Below are 14,536 nucleotides of genomic sequence, written 5' to 3'. Positions count from 1 at the left end.
GGAAGGTCGCAGGTCAGGCCGGGTCAATACACAAACAGATCAGATTCAGGTAATAGTCTCAGGAACGCTGTAGATCAAGCAGCAAGATCAGAAGGGAGAACTGAGTTTAAATAGCCCGCCTGGCGCCGGTAACTGTGCGCGCGTGCGCACGCGAACGCGCGCAACAGTGCGACCGCGAACACGCGCACCAGGCACCCGCAGGCGTGCAAAGACAGGTGACGGACCACTGTCCACAGCCAGCCTTTCCTGACAGTAGGTTAGCTGAGGCATTCGGTCCGGAGTCCTCTGGGTCACTAAGGACAACATGATCCGCAGCTACCTCCTCCCAGCCACGTACAAGTCCACGTGTTTCTTGAGACTGTAAATCATCCCTACAAGACTGCTGATGCTGAGTGCCAGCCTCCACCTCCATGCTGACACAATCATCCTCCTCCTCCTCTTCCTCCTCCTCATCCTCTTCCTGTGTGATGGGTGGCACAGCAGGAACACTGTCTGGATAAAGGGGGCCTTGAGAGGCAAGGAAGTCCTCCTCTTCCTGCCTCTGTTCTGCCTCAAGTGCCCTGTCCGATATTCCACGCAGCGTATGCTCCAAGAGGTGGACAAGAGGTACAGTGTCACTGATGCATGCACTGTCACTGCTCACCATCCTTGTGGCCTCCTCAAACGGTGACAGGACAGTGCATGCATCCCTGATCATGCCCCACTGGCGTGGTGAGAAAAAACCGAGCTACCCTGACCCTGTCCTGGTGTCGTAGTCGCACAGGTACTCATTGATGGCCCTCTGCTGCGTGTGCAGCCGCTGCAGCATGGCCAACGTTGAGTTCCACCTGGTGGGCATGTCACATATAAGGCGGTTCTTGGGCAGGTTCAACTCCTTTTGGAGCTCAGCCAGCCAAGCACAGGCATTAAATGATCGGCGGAAATGCACACAGACTTTCCTGGCCTGCTTCAGGACATCCTGTAAGATGGGGTACCTGCCCAAGAACCGCTGCACCACCAGGTTAAGGACGTGAGCTACACAGGGCACATGGGTCAGTTGTCCCTGTCGGAGGGCGGAGAGGAGGTTGGTGCCATTGTCGCAAACCACCATTCCTGGCTTAAGCTGGCGTGGCGTCAACCACCTCTCGGCCTGCCCCTGCAGAGCTGACAAAACATCCGCCCCAGTGTGGCTCCTGTCCCCCAAACAAACCAGCGCAAGCATGGCATTGCATCGTTTTGCCTGCGTACTTGCGTAGCCCCTGGAACGCCTACGGAGCACCGCTGGTTCTGAGGACAGAGCACTGGAAGAGGCCATGGAGGAAGAAGAAGAGGAGGGGGTGGAGGAGAGAGGTGTGTCACAACCAATAGTAGCATTTTGGAGGCGTGGTGGCGCAACAACCTCCAACACTACTGCACCTTGTCCTGCATCCTTCCCAGCTGCCAGAAGAGTGACCCAATGGGCCGTGAAAGACAGGTAACGTCCCTGTCCATGCCTGCTGGACCATGAGTCAGCGGTAATATGCACCTTACCGCTGACCGCCCTGTCCAGCGAGGCAAGGACATTGCCTTCCACATGCCGGTAGAGAGCCGGAATCGCCTTCTGTGAGAAAAAGTGGCGTTTGGGGACCTGCCACTGAGGAACCGCACATTGTACAAACTCACGGAAGGGGGCCGAGTCTACCAACTGAAAAGGCAGCAGTTGAAGTGCTAGCAATTTAGCCAAGCTAGCATTCAACCGCTGGGCATGTGGATGGCTGGGAGTGAACTTCTTTCGCCGGTCCAGCAGCTGGGGCAGGGACATTTGCCTGCTATAATTGGACGTGGGTGTACTGCTAGCAGAGTGCCCAGAAACACTTGGCTGTGACACACCTAATTCTACACCTTCATTCCTCTCAGAGCAGGTTTCAGAGAGGACTGAAGGTCTAGTGGGGTTGGAGATGCCAGCTGATGAGGAGCAAGGAGAGGTCCGCTTTGTTCTTTGGTGTGGGTCTTTGAGGTACGCTTGCCAACGAGCTGCATGGCAGGTCAACATATGTCTGGTCAAGCATGTGGTGCCCAAGCGGCTGATGTTTTGGCCACGCGAGATACGCTTGAGACATATGTTGCAAATAGCAGGGGTGCGATCTGATGCACTCGTCTCAAAAAAGGTCCACACCAAAGAACTTTTAGAATAACGCGCAGAGGCAGCGCCCTGCACAGGCGGAGCTCTGCGGTGTGATTCAGTCGGTGTACTGCCCCTAAGCTGGCCCCCGGAGGGCATCCTGCCTCGTTGGACATGTGCCTCCTCCTCCTCCTCTCTCCTACCAGGCACCCACGTGGAGTCAGTGCCCTCATCATCCCCTCCCTCTTCATCGCTGTAGCAAACCTGGCAATATGCTGCAGCTTGTGGAACATGACTGCCAGATTGCTGTCCTTCTTGAGCATCCCCTCTCTCTGCATTCACGCTACTGCCTTCCTCTAGCTGAGTGTCATCATCAGAGGCTGCAAAACACTGGGCATCCTCCTGGAGCATGTACCCAACACTGTGCTCAAAGAGTTCAGGAGACTCCTCAGGAGGACGTGGTGGGTCTAGGGAAGGAGTCACTGATGATGACATTGAGACGAGGGAAGACGATGCATTGGCAGCTGCTTTGCTAGTACCCTGAGACTGGGTGAGAGAGGATGAGGAGGATGAAGAGGGCTTGGTCATCCACTCTACCAAGTCATTGGCATGTTGCGGTTCAACATGTCCAGCTGCCGAAAAGAAGGACAAGCGTGTCCCATGGCCATGTGCTGATGACAATGCACCGCTTCCACGACCAGCACTGTTGTCTCTAGATACAGAGCCTGCTTGCCCTCTTTTATCGGCTCGCGCCTGTCTGCCTCTGCTTGCTGGCCTTCCAGACATGGTAATGGCCTGAAGGGAGTTGGGTAAAACAGCAGTTGGGTAGTGTATATTGTGCTGGAGGCACACAACACAAACTAACTCCTGCAGATGCCTTTATTATAGAACACCAGAGATAAAGGGGTATACTGTAATGGAGTCACACAACACCCACTAAGCCCTGCAGATGGCTCTATTAGAGAACAGCAATAAAGGGTAGATACAGGTGTATATTGTGCTGGAGGCACAAAACACCCACTAACTCCTGCAGATGCCTTTTTTATAGTATATACAGATGTATACTGTGCTGTTCTGGAGGCACACACAACTTCCAATAACTCCTGCAGATGGCAAGTGGGCTCAAATAGAGAGGAGCTATGTAGGTGGATATAGCGGTGTGTACTGGGTACAGAGCACGCAGACAGCACGCACAAGCTCCTAACACTACTGACTGCAAGCTCTATTATAAAAGATAGATCACTAGCTATATAGGTGAGGTGAATATAGCGGTGTATACTGCGGTCAGGGCAAGCAGACAACAACCACTACAGAAGAGCAAGATCGAAAATGGGCCGATAACGATCAGTGTGTACTGTGTTGAAGGTACACAGAACACCCACTAACTGCTTCAGATGCCAACACACTACACAAGGCCGCCGCGCTGGCGGCCTTATATAGTGTGGGGCGTGTACTACACAGCCTGAGCTATGATTGGCCACAGGCATCCTGCCTGTGGCCAATCATGGCTCTCCTCGCTGCTGGCGCTGTGATTGGCCAAGCATGCGGGGGTCACAGTGCATGCTTGGCCAATCAAGAGCCAGCAATGCACTGCGATGACGCAGTGCATTGTGGGCCGTAAGCGCCACACGAATTTGGCGCGAACGGCCCATAATGTTCAGAATTCGCCGAACGGGCGAACAGCCGATGTTCGAGTTGAACGTATGTTCGACTCGAACACGAAGCTCATACCTACTAGCGACACTAATGCAGCGATCAGAAAAATTATCGCTTAGTGACACTGGCAAAAGGGGGTGAAAGGGTTAACTCTATGGGGCAATCAGGGGGTTAAACCTTTATTGGGGGGTGGTAGGGGGCTACCCTGGACCTAACACTAACTGCCCTGACAGTTTTTACTTTTACAACTGACACTGAATGCAGTGATCAGTAAATAAATGGTCACTGCAATCAGTGACACTGTGACGGGCTGGGGGGGATCAGGGGGGTTTGTGTGCCTACATGTCAGTGTAGTGTTGGTGCACACTTACTTTCACTTCTCCTCGTAGTCCGGTCAATAAGACCGCCCCGAGGAGAATGACATCACTTCCTCCCTGCCTGTGTTTACTATACACAGTGGGAGGAAGCTTCTCATTCGCCAGGAGCGATCGAGAGGGGATGGCCAGAAACCAACGGCCATCCCCTCATCCCGGATCGCTCCTGAAGCGAAACGGACCGCCGCATCCAGCGGGAGGGGGTCCGATCGGACCCCCCACCCGCTGAAAGGCAAGCACGTGCTTGTGCCTGTACATGCCATTGTGATGACGTACATTGGCATGCGGCGGTCCTTAAGTGGTTAACCACTTGGCGCCCAAGGTACGTCCAGGGATGTCCTTGACTTTCCGGGGGTATATCTGAATGATGCCTGAGGCCACAGACATCATTCAGATATCGGCATTTTCAGCCGGCGATTCCCTGCACCAAAAGAATGATCATAGCTGCTGTTCCGCCGCTTGATCGTTCTTATGGGCGGCGGGAGGGGATGTCTCCCCCTCCCGCCGCCCTCTGGTGCTTCTAGCGACTCACCGCTTCCATCGATGAGTCGTCACAGGATCCGCCAGCCGCCGGATGATACCATAGAGATTTCCGGCGGACCAGATGGTCCCCAGGGTCTCTATGATCGTTTGGAGGCCGGGCGCGATGTTATGGCGTCACGCCTGGCCTCTGCATTCAAAATAATGGCGCCACCTTGGCTGGGAAGCCGTGATCGTTTTGTTTTGTTTTTTATTTTAGGCTTCCCAGCTTAGAGGTGAGATATGGGATCTTATTGACCCCATATCTCATTGTAAATAGGTCCGATCGTGCCATATTCCTATTACAAGGGATGTTTAGGAATAAAAGTAATCAAATTTTTTTTAAGTGTCAAACTAAAAAAATAAAAGTAAAATTAACAATAAAAAATAAATAAAAATAAATTAAATTGCCCCTGTCCCCGTGAGCTCGTACACAGAAGCGAACGCATACGTAAGTCCCGCCCACATATAAAAACGGTGTGCAAACCACACGTGTGAAGTATCGCCACGAACGTTAGAGCGAGAGCAATAATTATAGCCCTAGACCTCCTCTGTAACGCAAAACATGTAACCAGTAAAAAAATTTAAGCGTCGCCTATGGGGTTTTTTAAATACCAAAGTTTGGCGCCATTCTACGAGCGTGTGCAATTTTGAAGCATGACATGTTGGGTATCTATTTTCTCGGCGTATCTTCATTTATCACATTATGCAAAAAAATTGGGCTAACTTTACTGTTTTTTGTTTTTTTTGTAAGCATGACGCTGTTTTTTTCTGAAAAAAACGCGTTAGAAAATTCCTGCGCAAATACCGTGCAAGATAAAAAGTTGCAACAACCGCCATTGTATTCTCTAGGGTCTTTGCTAAAAAAAAAAAACATATATATAATGTTTGGGGGTTCTATGTAATTTTCTAGCAAAAAAATTATGAATTTTACATGTAGAAGAGAAATGTCAGAATTGGCCTGGATGTGAAGTGGTTAAGTAACAGGTGGCGGGGTGGGAAAATACTTCCAGAGAGAGTTTTTTGTATGAAATGGTTAGCTAATTTGAGCTGAAATCTGGAAAGGTCCAACAAACGTTTAAACTAGCTTTGCAGATGGAACATGTACCTGCAAATTCTTGGTAGATAATCGCACTTTGTCATTTATATGAAAGTTAGGAAGAGATCTGTCAACAGTCCCCTTGTAACATTCCTGGGCCTCCTCCAAACTCTCAAATAATTTCTCCTGAATCACCTGTAAGGTAGTTGCTGTTGGTAACAGCAGGAATTGATGTTGAGATAGGTAGAATAAAGGAATAAAAAGTGGATGATACCCGATGATTAAGAAAAACTAACTTTGAGAATGGAGCTATGTCTAGAATTCCATACAGACAAAAAACAAGCCCAAATAGACTCAAGCAGTGCTTTTATATATATATATATATATATATATGATTATACCCACAATTTGAGCAATCAATCCAACATATGTCCATTCTGTATAGTCCGTACACAGTGTAAATGGATACATAAAACATATATCTAGATAGGGTTTGCAATCAAATGCTGCTGGGATAAACTTGTCCTTTATATTCCTTTAAGATGAAAAATGCTGTCACCTAAAGATAGCACCTTCACGCGTGTACAGAGAGATGAGAGGGGTGTGAAAAGAAACCCCCTCTTGGAAAAACCCTTACCAGAGAAGAGTTAAACCTTGAGTGTAAATGTAAAATCAGTGGGACGACTTTACAGACATCTTCTTTCCTTGTTCACTCTGTGCTGGCCACTCTTAAAGGGGACAACCGCAGCCAGGTAAGCTTGCACCTCCACTCCCCCCCCCCCCAGTCCGACCGCATACGGGGGTCAGGAAGGAATTTTTGCCCCACTGGTGCGTTTGGCTGCTACTGTCAGGGGGTTTTTCGCCTTCCTCTGGAACAACCATAGGTTAGCATACCCCTACCTCCGGCCTCCTTTCCATTTTTTACGCTATCCTAGGACGACTATTCCAGATCACAGCCAGACTTCTTTTCTGAGCGGAGACCTCCACCTTAAGTAAAGGTAGCTGGAACAGCCAGCAACCGAATACAACAACTCCTTCCGCATCCATATAGGCATCCCCTGATCAACTTGCGCGCTAATAGCCTCAAGCACGGCGGCAAGTCTGATACCTAGCCCCACCTCAGGATCAATACCCTGATCAGGATCATCATCTTAGGCCCATAGTACCATCAACAGCATCCACAAACCATGTGCTACTTCAAATACTCAGCTGAAGTTCTGCACAGACTAAGGAACATCAACACCACATTGCCATCTTCCATACAAAAAATACTTCAAAGAGAACAACTATTAAAAACCGGACGACAACCAGCTCCCAACCACAGGAAGACATCTACTCGACCACTACAATTAGATTGCGCCTTGATTAACGCCAGGTCTGCAGTCAAACATAGACTGGAAGTACACGACTTCATCATCGAGAACAATGTAGACTGCCTCTTCATCACCGAAAGCTGGTTAACCTCTGACTGCAACACCATCCTCACCGAATTGGTGCCGGAAAACTACAGGATCCTAACCGAACACCGGATAGGGAAAAAAGGAGGAGGCCTAGCAGTGATCTTTAAAGGTCACCTGGATCTCACTAAACCATCATCTCAGAATCCAGTTCCTTTTATGGAAACCCTGACGCTACATCTTCAACCAACACCCCATGACACCACTCATATTCTACTGTGCTACAGACCACCGGGACCAAAGTCCAATCTTCTTTCACCCCTCACGGAATCCTTTGCAATGCACACCCTAAAATTCAAAAATTTCCTGGCACTCTGAGATTTCAACCTTTGGGCAAACGAGCCTAAAGACCCCATTGCGACTGCCTGCATCAATCAACTAGAAGAACTGGGTCTACAGCAACTGATAAAGAATCCCACGCATGGGTCAGGACACACCCTGGACCTCATTTTCAAACAGAACATCGACGTCAACATACTCGACAACATAACTCTGCCATGGACGGATCACCACGCCATCAAATTCAAAATCACTACCAACATCACCAACGCAAAACGGAAACCTGTAACAACGCACTGGACCAGATCGCATAATAAACTGTACTCCGAAGCCTTCAAAACCACTCTGTCCAAAAAGATATCTACAATAACCTTAAACCACTCTACGGAGGAAACACTCAACTCCCTGAACAAGGCATTACTGCAATCAGCAGACTCGGTAGCACCAAAATGCAGGGCACTCATCAGGAAGAAAAATGCTGGATGGTTTAATAGCTCCCTCTCCGTACTAAAGCAAGAACGCAGAAGAGCGGAAAGAACATGGAGAAGAAATCCCACCGAGGAAAACCTATTTAACTACAAAGGTCTGACAGAGAATTATCGGAAAGCAATCTTCAAAGCCAAAAAGGACCACTTCTCATATACAATCTCAACGGCCGCAAACCAACCACGGGAACTGTTTAAACTGGTTAATCAATCAATGAATCCGGTGTGCCTAGAACCCCCAGAAAGCGAATCCCAGGATTACTGTGACAAACTGTCGGATTTTTTCATCGATAAAGTCAAAACCATCAGGGAAACAATTTGTCAGAAGAAAACATCCAACCTCAGCCAGCAAATACATAAAGAGGATGTCTGCACCAACATACCGCAACCGCCAACATTTTCACTATCCCCAATTACCGTAGACACCGCAAAAAACATCATTAATAAACTGCGTGACAGTACCTCACCTATTGACATCATCCCCACAAAACTACTGAAAGAATGCTCCGACATCGTGGCTCCAACCATAACCCACCTCATAAACCACCTCATAAACCAATCATTCCACGAAGGGATTGTTCCCAGCATCCTCAAACAAGGCATCGTCAAACCTCTACTCAAGAAAACAAACCTGGACCCTCAGGATCCAAACAACCGTAGGCCGATTACAAGCCTCAACACCATTTCTAAGATCATAGAGAAAGCTGTAGTACATCAGCTACAACTTCACCTGGATACTCACAAACTCCTAGACCCGCTGCAATCAGGCTTCCGCCCGGGTCATGGAACAGAAACAGCTCTCCTCAAGATTTGGGACGACGCCCTCGAAGCAGCAGATGACGGAGAGCCGTGTCTCCTCGTACTGCTAGACCTAAGTGCAGCGTTTGATACAGTAGATCACAATACTCTACTCGTCCGCCTCACAGAAGTAGCCGGAGTCCAAGACATAGATCTCCAATGGTTTGCGTCCTTCCTAGGAAATCGGTCACAGACAGTGAAACTAGGAAAATTCCTCTCCGAAACTCGGGCAGTCACCTGCGGAGTCCCTCAAGGCTCTCCTTTATCACCCGTTCTCTTCAACATTTACATTCGCCCACTTCTCCAAATCATCAGATGCTCAGATCTCTGCTTCCACTCTTACGCTGACGACACGCAACTTTATTTCCGGATCAATGGAAAAAAAGATCACCAACAACAACTTGAAAACTGCCTCAAATCAATAGAGGACTGGATGACCACCAACTCCCTCCAGCTGAACCAATCAAAGACAGAGCTTCTTATCTTACACCCAAATCATAAGCCCGCAACCAAAACCTCCTAGTCTCCACCAACCGTCTTTGGGCAGACTATCTCCCCAAAGACCAAAGCGAAGAGTCTCGGGGTTATTTTAGACGCACAAATGTCAATGGATGCGCAAATAGGATCTGTAGTCAGTCGATCCCACCATCTGCTGTGCATGCTTCGCAGACTCATCCCTTTTATCCCAAAGAATGACAAAGCAGTGGTAGTTGGAACAATCATTAATTCACGACTGGACTACGCAAACTCGCTTTACATACGATTACCACAATATCAACTTGCGCGATAACAACTGATCCAAAACACGGCGGCAAGGCTGATAACAGGAAAAAAACCCTGGGAATCCATTTCTCCTTCATTGAGGAGCTTACATTGGCTAACCGTAAAAAATCGGATCACGTTCAAGACCCTTTGCCTCACCCACAAATGCGTGCATAGAGAAGCTCCGCAATACATAATGGAGAAAATAAATCATTACACACCAAACCGCAGTCTTCGGTCAGCCAACAAAAACCTCCTCCTCGTGCCCAAAGCCCGGTATAAATCCAAGGGTGATCGGAGATTCGCTGTCCAAGGGCCTCAGCTATGGAATGCTCTACCAATCAACATCCGCCTGGAAGAAAATCACCTGGCTTTTAGGAAAAAACTCAAGACCTTCCTCTTTTAGCAGATGATCAAAGCTCGCCACAGCGCCTAGAGGCGATTCAGTTCGCATTGTGCGCTATACAAGTATTTCATTCATTCATTCACTCTTAATTACTCAATGGGTTAGATAAAAGAGAGAAAAAGAACGGAGATATCGTAATCCCATTTAAGCAACTTTTTAATGTTATTACAAAACTCCCTTCACAGTATACACTCACAAAAATCACATGTCACAGCGTTGTTCACAATATATCATCAGTTCACATCAGGTATCGTACAGCGTCTCCTACTGCTCTCAGCTTGTGTAACCGACGGGGAGTAGTGCTGTGCTCCTGGGCTTGCTGGCGTGACTACACTCGTTGTATGACTCCACCCTGACACGTTTCGTCATTCACAACATCATCTGAGGGTGGGACCACACGGCGTGCTCTCTCTTTTATGCATTCGAGATTAACTTTGAACTTTTTAGCGGCACAAGTCTCCTCGTTCGGCCACACAATCAAAAGGTCACAGCTCTCTATGGAGCCAATCACCGACCTGGCCGCAGTGATTACAGCTTGCACTATACCCTGCCGCGCAGCTCACCTACATGCGCCAACTTCGGTCAATTCAATCCAATCTGCGAACCATTTCTTATTATACACCTTACAAGCGGCATGTACTCACTATTGCAATAACATTACTGGCACACATTATACAATCTCCTATATTTATGAGATAAAAACTTCTGCGTCCACACTTTTAAAAGGCTTCTTTGTAATCTTTACCTAAAAACCATACCTTTTTTGCTAAAATGCAACAGTTAATAAAAAACAGACAAAATATGTATGGATTACTGTGCAACTTAATACGGACAGAGCTTTCATTTTACATTATGCAAATAATAAACTTCAGTCCGATCCTCTTTATGAAGTACCTACGGATTAAAGGGAGAATGGTTTAAAATAGGACATACCTAATCACTTCGAATAAGAATACAAAATGCTAATAGATAGCTAATTAAAAATCATTTTTAAAACTAGTTTTTAAAACCACTCAATACATACTGAGATTTTACAAAAATGCTATCTACATAAATTGGCAAATACAGATGGCCAGATGTCTAAAACATTAACCCATCATCTACTTATACTACCTATACTCATCTTATCCAAAAATAGAATAGAATATATAAAATCAGAATAGAATATCCTAAAAGGTAAAAGGCAAACTATAAAAAAAGTACTGACCAAATTTCATTACCTACTTAATAGTCACTTATATAACAATCGACATCAAGTTCTACGTTCAAGCCTTTTAAATTCGTGGACACAGAAGTTTTTATCTCATAAATATACGAGATTGTATAATGTGTGCCAGTAATGGTATTGCAATAATGTGTAATGACATGCCGCTTGTAAGGTGTAGAATAAGAAATGGTTCGCAGATTGTATTGAATCGACCGATGTCAGTGCGTGTAGGTGAGCTGTGTGGCCGGGTATAGTGCAAGCTGTAACCACCGCGGCTGAGTTGGCGATTGGCTCCATAGAAAGCTGTGACTGTTTGATTGTGTGGCCGAAAGAGGAGACTTGTTCCACTAAAAGGTTAAAAAGTTAAAAGTTAATCTCGGCCCCACCCACAGATGATGTTGTGAATGATGAAACGCATCAGGATGGAGCCATACGACAAGTGTAGTCACGCCAGCAAGCCAAGGAGCACAGCACTAGTCCCCATTGGTTACACAAGCTGAGAGCGGTAGGAGACGCTGTACGATACCGGATGTGAGCTGATGATATATTGTGAACGCTGTGACATATGTGATTTTTGTGAGTGCATACTGTGAAGGGAGTTTTTTAATAACATTAAAAAGTTGCTTAAATGGGATTACGATATGTCCGTTCCTTTTCTCTCGTTTATCTAACCCATTGAGTAATTAAGAGTGGCCGGTGTTCTGCCGTATAGTGTCCGGCCATGAAATAGTGTCCGCCCCATACTGCGCATGCGCAGTACGGAGCAGACGAAGCTTTGGAAAATTTCCGAAGCTGAACGGCGCCTGTGCCGTGAGTGGAGGTGGTAGCCCCACCATCCAAGCGGACATAGGGTTGTGCGTATTAAAGGGCCCCTCGCGGGCGAGCTTTGCTCGCCACGCTTCGGGCTCGGCCTCGCTGCGCTCTGCTCTTTTTTATTCCTACTCTATGTCCACTTGGATAGTGGGGATAGAACCTGGACTCACGGCGCAGGCGCCGTTCATCCTTGGCAATTTTCGGAATCTGTGTTGCTGGGTACTGCCCATGCGCAGTACACAGCGGACACTATCCGATGGAGGACGTTATTAGACAAGACACCGGCACAGATGAACAGGGAAAGAAGATGTCTGTAAAGTCCTCCCCATTGATTTGACATTTACACGCAAGGTTTTAGCTCTTCTCTGGTAAGGGTTTTTCTAAGAGGGGGTTTCTTTCCACACCCTCCTCATCTCTCTGTGCACGTGTGAAGGTTATCTTTCGGTGACAGCATTTTTCATCCCAGCAGAATTTGATTGCAAACCCTATCTAGATATATTTTTTATATATCCATTTACACTGTGTACGAACTATACAGAATGGACATACAGTATGTTGAATTGATTGCTCACATTTTGTGTATAATAATATAAAAAAAAGCGCTGCTTGAGCCTATTTGGGCTTGTTTTTTGTCTGTATGTGATTTTTTGATCCTTCTTTTTATTATTATAAGTGTGTGATTTTATGCAGCAGCTATTGCCTTCACTTTGGCTGATTGATACTAATTTTTTATTTTTTTTTTCACTATCCCATAGAAGCGCTGGTTTTTGTGGGAATAGGCCGTTATTCTCATATAATTTTTAATTATGTTTAGAATTGTTATACGTGAATTGTGCCATAGAAAGATATCTTCAGGATTGCTGGGTGGACTAACAAAACATTGAAGATATTGCTCCAAAGTTTGATTGGATCTCTGGGTCTGACCATTAAACTGAGGATGAATAGTAGAGGACAGATTCATTGTAAGACCCAAAGCTGAGCAAAAACTTTTCAAGAATTTTGCAATAAACTGTACTCCTCTGCCAGACACTACATCATCAGGAATTCCATGGAGTTTAAAAACTTTCCAAACCATCAGTTATGCAGTTTGTTCAGCAGTGGGTAATCCCTTAACTGGGATAAAATGATCCATTTTTGGTGAGATGGTTGATGACTACCAAGATCATGGTCATTTCATTTGAGGGCGGTAGATCACCCACAAAGTCCATAGAAATTGACCCCCATGGTCTTCATGGGACAGGGAGTGGCTGAAGCAGCTCCAAAGCAGATGATCAGTGCCTTTTTGCGTGCACAGGTCCAGTATGTTGACACATAATCTAATATCTTTCTTGTAAACAGGCCAACAAAAGGTATGTGATAAAAGTTATTCAGGCTTGAAAGACCAAAATGCTAAGCAACTTTATAGTCATGTAGCAACCTAGATGCTTCTACACAAGCAGATTCAGTTAGATTAAAAGAATGATGCATTTGGGTCCAAAAGCCATTATAATCAAAGTTAATTTCCTTAGGAGGGTGAATAAGTGGGTAATTTTTTTACCCCTCTTTGAGAAGATTCCAGAACCCATGACCCCTAGGAAGCTCATTTGAGACAGGATCCTACATTCAGAGCTGCATTCCTGGAGATACCCAGACATCCACGATAAAGCATCAGCATTACCATTCATTGACCCAGGACGATGCAAGATAATAAAATTGAAACTGAAAAGGGTGCGTTGCTTGGCGCGCGCGGAGAATGGCTGCCTGAACACAGAGCTCCGGGAGACCCGCAGCCCCTTAGCCTCTTCCTTGGCATTCCGACAGCCTAAAAATGAGCAAATCAGGGCGACACAACACTGGGACACAAACGTGCCGACCCTCAGCTTCTTCACACACCCGCAGCATTCAGGAAATTTTCGCCACCCAGACCCGCTCAGGCCGCAGCACACCGCTTAAAATGGCGCTGGCACGAGGAGAGGAGGAAGGGCTCAGTGATGGCTCTCAGTCAGCAGCGGAGGATAAGGTAAGCGGACTGGGACACCGTAATCACCCCCTCACATTGGGAGACATGACCTCCATAGCTACTGACATTAAAAACACCCTCTTCACAGCGATCACAGACCTGAAAGCTGACCTGCTATCTCTGACTGAAAAGATGACTGCCATGGAAAGAGCGGAGGGCAGGAGGGACAGAGCTATAGATAGGCTGGAGGGTACAGCTGCTTCTCACTCTGCACACTTGATAGAAATCAATCGCCATTTAGAGGACCTCGATAATAGAGGTAGAAGGAGCAACATCAGAGTGCGGAGTCAGTAGGCCCCGAACAAATCCCTTCTGCCCTACGATCGATTTTTAACAATCTCCTAGAGAATCAAGCTGACACCCCTATAGACTTGGTGCAAGCTCACAGGGCTCTGAGAGCGAAACCCATGGACTCAGCACCACCCAGGGATATCATATGCTGTCTTCAAAGCTTTCCATTAAAGGAGGAGATTTTGAACCAAGCACGGAAAAACGATCACGTTTTCTTTAATGACAGTGAAATCTCCCTATTCCAGGACTTGTCTCCTATCACTTTGCGCAATAGGCTGGCAATGCGCCCTCTGCTGGATGCACTCAGAGGAAAAGGGATTGTTTACAAGTGGCGCTTTCCCTTTGCATTGCAAGCTACTCTGGATGGGAGA

Source organism: Lithobates pipiens, unplaced genomic scaffold (assembly GCF_037356315.1).
Source record: "Lithobates pipiens isolate NorthernLeopardFrog02 unplaced genomic scaffold, aLitPip1_a1.2 Scaffold_28, whole genome shotgun sequence".
Lineage (NCBI taxonomy): Eukaryota > Metazoa > Chordata > Amphibia > Anura > Ranidae > Lithobates > Lithobates pipiens.
This window is presented reverse-complemented; position numbering follows the sequence as displayed.